Below are 6,643 nucleotides of genomic sequence, written 5' to 3'. Positions count from 1 at the left end.
ATCACATGTCCTCCCACTACTGTAATACTGTAACAAATCACATGTCCTCCCACTACTGTAATACTCCATGTCCTCCCACTGTGTAATACTGTAACAAATCACATGTCCTCCCACTACTGTAAAACTGTAACAAATCACATGTCCTCCCACTACTGTAATACTGTAACAAATCACATGTCCTCCCACTACTGTAATACTGTAACAAATCACATGTCCTCCCACTACTGTAATACTGTAACAAATCACATGTCCTCCCACTACTGTGATACTGTAACAAATCACATGTCCTCCCACTACTGTAAAACTGTAACAAATCACATGTCCTCCCACTACTGTAATACTGTAACAAATCACATGTCCTCCCACTACTGTAAAACTTTAACAAATCACATGTCCTCCCACTACTGTAAAACTGTAACAAATCACATGTCCTCCCACTACTGTAAAACTGTAGCAAATCACATGTCCTCCCACTACTGTAATACTGTAGCAAATCACATGTCCTCCCACTACTGTAAAACTGTAACAAATCACATGTCCTCCCACTACTGTAAAACGGTCCCGGTCGCGGCTCTCGGTCCCTGCTTTGATGCACCTGTACTGACCTCGCCTTCTGGATGATAGCGGGGTGAACAGGCAGTGGCTCGGGTGGTTGTTGTCCATGATGTTGAATAATGTTGAATATGGAGGAGCTACAGGCCTCCTCTCCTTTAAGACTCCATCATGTTAAATATGGAGGAGCTACAGGCCTCCTCTCCTTTAAGACTCCATCATGTTAAATATGGAGGAGCTACAGGCCTCCTCTCCTTTAAGACTCCATCATGTTAAATATGGAGGAGCTACAGGCCTCCTCTCCTTTAAGACTCCATCATGTTGAATATGGAGGAGCTACAGGCCTCCTCTCCTTTAAGACTCCATCATGTTGAATATGGAGGAGCTACAGGCCTCCTCTCCTTTAAGACTCCATCATGTTAAATATGGAGGAGCTACAGGCCTCCTCTCCTTTAAGACTCCATCATATTGAATATGGAGGAGCTACAGGCCTCCTCTCCTTTAAGACTCCATCATGTTGAATATGGAGGAGCTACAGGCCTCCTCTCCTTTAAGACTCCATCATGTTGAATATGGAGGAGCTACAGGCCTCCTCTCCTTTAAGACTCCATCATGTTGAATATGGAGGAGCTACAGGCCTCCTCTCCTAAACACCCCCAGCATGCACTAAACACTCCCAGCATGCACTAAACACCCCCAGCATGCACTAAACACTCCCAGCATGCACTAAACACTCCCAGCATGCACTAACACCTCCCAGCATGCACTAAACACTCCCAGCATGCACTAAACACTCCCAGCATGCACTAAACACCCCCAGCATGCACTAAACACTCCCAGCATGCAGAGAGAGAGAGAGACAGAGAGAAACTACAGGACCAAAAACAAACCCTCCAACCCAAAAGGCCTGTGGAGTTGATGATGTCCTAAGTGAAATGATAAAATATACAGACCACAAATTCCAATTGGCTAAACTTAAACTCTTTATTAACATAATCCTCAGCTCTGGCATCTTCTCCAATATTTGACCCCGATAACCGTGGCACATGTGTCAACAGCAACATTGGGAAAATCCTCTGCGACATCATTAGCAGCACACTGGTACATTTCCTCAGCGAAAACAATGTACTGAGCAAATGGCTTTTTACCATACGACAGACCACGTATTCACCCTGCACACCCTAATTGACAACCGAACAAACCAAAACAAAGGCAAAGTCTTCTCACGCTTTGTTGATTCCATACAAATAGATGGAAAGTGGTGTGAAAAACATAAAAGCCAATTACACAAGCAACAAGTGTCCGGTTAAAATTGGCAAAATTCACACTCATTTCTTTCCACGGGGTCGGGGGGTTGAGACAGGGATGCAGGAGCAGGAGATTCTGGGAGCCTTGCTATAAGAGCTGGAGACTGATCTATGTTCTCACAGTGATTCTTGCTATAAGAGCTGGAGACTGATCTATATTCTCCCAGTGATTCTAGGAGCCTTGCTATAAGAGCTGGAGACTGATCTATATTCTCACAGTGATTCTAGGAGCCTTGTTATAAGAGCTGGAGACTGATCTATATTCTCACAGTGATTCTAGGAGCCTTGCTATAAGAGCTGGAGACTAATCTATATTCTCCCAGTGATTCTAGGAGCCTTGCTATAAGAGCTGGAGACTGATCTATGTTCTCACAGTGATTCTAGGAGCCTTGCTATAAGAGCTGGAGACTGATCTATATTCTCACAGTGATTCTAGGAGCCTTGCTATAAGAGCAGGCTGGAGACTGATCTATGTTCTCACAGTGATTCTAGGAGCCTTGCTATATGAGCTGGAGACTGATCTATATTCTCACAGTGATTCTAGGAGCCTTGCTATAAGAGCAGGCTGGAGACTGATCTATGTTCTCACAGTGATTCTAGGAGCCTTGCTATAAGAGCTGGAGGCCTAATGACTAGGCTGATAAAGCTCATCAATATTCACAAGGGATTGATTTTCCAGTGTTACAATTCACCCTATTACAACCTACCACAGGATCAGTTTTGCTTTTGAGAAAACGATCAGAGACAGAGAGAGAGAGAGAGAGAGAGAGAGAGAGAGAGACAGAGAGAGAGAGAGAGAGAGAGAGAGAGAGACAGAGAGAGAGAGACAGAGAGAGAGAGAGAGACAGACAGAGAGACAGAGAGAGAGAGAGAGAGAGAGAGAGAGAGAGAGAGAGAGAGAGAGAGAGAGAGAGAGAGAGAGAGAGACAGAGAGAGAGAGAGAGAGAGAGACAGAGACAGACAGAGAGACAGAGACAGAGAGAGAGAGAGGGAGAGACATAGAGAGAGAGAGAGAGAGACAGAGAGAGAGACAGAGACAGAGAGACAGAGAGACAGAGAGACAGAGAGAGAGAGAGACTTCAGACAGGAGAGCTGTGCTAATGAAGTGAACCGAGACAGTAAACAACAGTAGCTGAGTTTCCTGTTGTTCCATTTCATTCTCTCTCTATGTTCCCACGTAGTGAACTACTTCAGACCAGGACCCAGAGTGTAATTTGGGACATGGAGACTGAAATGACTAGTAGCTGACTGTCTGTCAGTCAGGCAGTCGGGAGGCAGACCCCTAAGAGCCAGTCAGCCAGCCAGTCAGCCAGCCAGCCAGCCAGTCAGCCAGCCAATCAGCCAGTCGGCAGGCAGGCAGGCAGAGAGCCCCTTAGAGCCAGCCAGCCAGGCAGCCAGCTAGTCAGTCAGCCAGTCAGGTCAGTCAGCCAGGGCAGGCAGGCAGGCAGGCAGGCAGCAGCCAGCCAGTAGTCAGCCAGTCGGCAGCCAGTCAGTCAGTCAGCCAGTCGGCAGGCAGGCAGGCAGGCAGACAGGCAGGCAGGCAGGCAGGCCCCTAAGAGCCAGTCAGTCAGCCAGTCGGCAGGCAGGCAGGCAGACCCCTAAAGCCAGTCAGTCAGCCAGTCAGCCAGGGCAGGCAGGCCAGTCAGGCCAGTCAGGCAGACCCCTAAAAGCCAGTCAGTCAGTCAGCCAGTCGGCAGGCAGGCAGGCAGGCCCCTAAGAGCCAGTCAGTCAGTCAGCCAGTCGGCAGGCAGGCAGGCAGGCAGACCCCTAAGCCAGTCAGTCAGCAGCCAGTCAGGCAGGCAGACCCCAAAAGCCAGCCAGTCAGCAGCCAGTCGGCAGGCAGGCCAGGCAGACCCCTAAAAGCCAGTCAGTCAGCCAGTCAGCCAGTCGGCAGGCAGGCAGAGTCAGCCAGTCTATGAGCCTTCGTTGAGCTTGGTTTTATGTCTCAGAATCAATTGTGTCCTTTTCTCAGTGTAAGAATGATTGGGTGCTGTGCAGTAATCTGTCCTGCCTTCAGTCAGTTAAGCTCTGTGCTTTACTCCCCCCTCCCCTCCCCAAGCTGCTAACCCTCACACAGGACAATCCATCTCTCTGAATAACAAAGACACCTACTAGGGAGAGAGGAGATCTGCGTCGCTCGGTGGGAGCATCGACCACACCTGACCTCTGTTATCACCCTGCCTGCTCCCTTCGTGATGTCTGGAGGCTGTTAACTCATCCCTGTCATGGTAGACTAGTGCGGGGGCTTCACAGACTGTTTGGGTCCGCAAATTCATCAGGGACCCCCCTCAAAATCACAACACAATTCAGACTTTAGACTGGGATAAATATTTATAATATTGATTGATAATCATAATATATAGATAAATATTGATAATATTGATTGATAATAATAATATATAGATAAATATTGATAATATTGATTGATAATAATAATATATTGATAAATATTTATAATATTGATTGATAATAATAATATATTGATAAATATTTATAATATTGATTGATAATAATAATATATTGATAAATATTGATAATATTGATTGATAATAATAATATATTGATAAATATTGATAATATTGATTGATAATAATAATATATTGATAAATATTGATAATATTGATTTATAATAATAATATATTGATAAATATTGATAATATTGATAATAATAATATATTGATAAATATTGATAATATTGATTGATAATAATAATATATTGATAAATATTGCATACAGTGAGTTATACTGTGACTGCTGCAGTAGGACTCTGTTACTCTATGTTGCCTGTTTTAAAGCTTAAATTACACTACATCTATGTTCAAATCAACATTTTTAGGGAATAAAAGAAGTAATGAGTTGAAAACTGGATAACTTACGGAGTAGTGTGGGTCCCTGTGAGCCTCTCAGGCCCTGTTGTACGTCTACGAGTAGACATTATTGGAGATTAATTATATTAACACTGTATCCGTATCGCACCGTCTAAACTTCTTCCACAGACCCCAAATTTGTTCAATCTTTCGTTGCTAACTAAATTTATAAATATAAATATAACAAATAAAAAATGTTTATCTCGCCGCGGACCCCTTGCAGTACCTCTGGAGACACCCAGGGACACCAGGGACACCACAGGGACACCAGGGACACCAGGGACACACAGGGACACCCAGGACACCCAGGGACACCCAGGGACACCCAGGGACACCCAGGGACACCAGGGACAGGGACACCAGGGACACCAGGGACACCAGGGACACCACACCCAGGGACACCCACCAGGGACACCCAGGGACACCAGGGACACCAGGGACACCAGGGACACCAGGGAGACACCAGGGACACCCAGGGACACCCAGGGACACCCAGGGACACCCAGGGACACCACCAGGGAGACCCAGGGACACCAGGGACACCCAGGGACACCAGGGACACCCAGAGACACCCAGGGACACCCAGGGAGACCCAGGGACACCCAGGGACACCCAGGGACACCCAGGAGACCCAGGGAGACCCAGGGACACCCAGGGAATCGTGGCAGGAAGTCAGCTGACAACGACTGTGTCATTGGGGGTTCAAGTTGTGTGTCTGTTGGTGTCTCCCCTTCATTAGCATAAGGAAGAGAAAGCAACTAAGGATAGTCTTCCTCTCCCTCCCTCCATGGGGCCTGACGATCAAACAGCAGACTGCAGGGCTGGCACAGAGGCACCTTCATGTCCCTTCCAATGATTTAGATACGAAGAGGAAGAAGAGGAAGTAGAGGAAGAGGAAGAAGAGGAAGAAGAGGATGTAGAGGAGGTAGAGGAGGAAGAGGAAGTAGAGGAAGTAGAGGAAGAAGAGGAAGTAGAGGAAGAAAAGGAAGTAGAGGAGGTAGAGGAAGAAGAGGAAGAAAAGGAAGTAGAGGAAGAAAAGGAAGTAGATGAAGAAGAGGACGTAGAGGAAGAAAATGATGTAGAGGAGGTAGAGGAAGAAGAGGAAGAAAAGGAAGTAGAGGAAGTAGAGGAAGAAGAGGAAGAAAAGGATGTAGAGGAGGTAGAGGAAGAAAAGGAAGTAGGGGAAGTAGAGGAAGAAGAGGAAGAAGAGAAAGTAGAGGAAGAAAAGGAAGTAGAGGAAGTAGAGGAAGAAGAAGAAGTAGAGGAATAAAATGAAGTAGAGGAAGAAGAGGAGGTAGAGGAAGTAGAGGAATAAAATGAAGTAGAGGAAGTAGAGGCAGTAGAGGAAGACGAAGAAGAGGAAGAAAATGAAGTAGAGGAAGAGGAAGAAGAGGAAGAAAAGGAAGTAGAAGAAGAAGAGGAAGTAGAGGAAGAAAAGGAAGTAGAGGAGGTAGAGGACAAAAAGGAAGTAGAGGAAGAAGAGGAAGTAGAGGAAGAAAAGGAAGTAGAGGAAGTAGAGGAAGAAAAAGAAGAAAATTAAGTAGAGGAAGTAGAGGAAGAAGAGGAAGTAGAGGAAGAAGAGGAAATGTTGCTGTTGGAAGATCTTGGAGAAGCTCACCATCTGTCGCCCTGACGACCGCCTGCCTGCCAGGCATCTCCTGAAACAGAGAGTGAAGGAAGGAGGGAGAGCATTAGTTTCCTCAGCCTGCGAGGGTTACAGATGTGGGGAAAAGACTAAACAAAAGTTGAACTATTCTGACAGCCCATGGAGATATGCTAATGAGACCTCTACATGCCGTCACTTTGAGACAATTATTTCCTGGGCTGGTTGGTAATTAGTGAGAGAAGAATCAACACTGTGGGGTGCTCACACACACCGAGAGGAGAGAGAGGAGACACAGAACGACAGAGAGGAGA

The 6,643-nt window shown here is 46.2% G+C and overlaps 1 pseudogene; it reads right to left on the bottom strand.

The window, feature by feature from the left end:
* Nucleotides 1-5,527: 5,527 nt before the first annotated feature.
* The window catches only part of LOC127921874 (uncharacterized protein DDB_G0271670-like), a 28,830-nt pseudogene continuing 27,714 nt past the window's right edge, over nt 5,528-6,643 (bottom strand).

This window comes from Oncorhynchus keta, unplaced genomic scaffold (assembly GCF_023373465.1).
Source record: "Oncorhynchus keta strain PuntledgeMale-10-30-2019 unplaced genomic scaffold, Oket_V2 Un_contig_238_pilon_pilon, whole genome shotgun sequence".
Lineage (NCBI taxonomy): Eukaryota > Metazoa > Chordata > Actinopteri > Salmoniformes > Salmonidae > Oncorhynchus > Oncorhynchus keta.
Note: the sequence above shows the minus strand (reverse complement) of the source record. Positions and strands in the feature narration are given on the sequence as shown.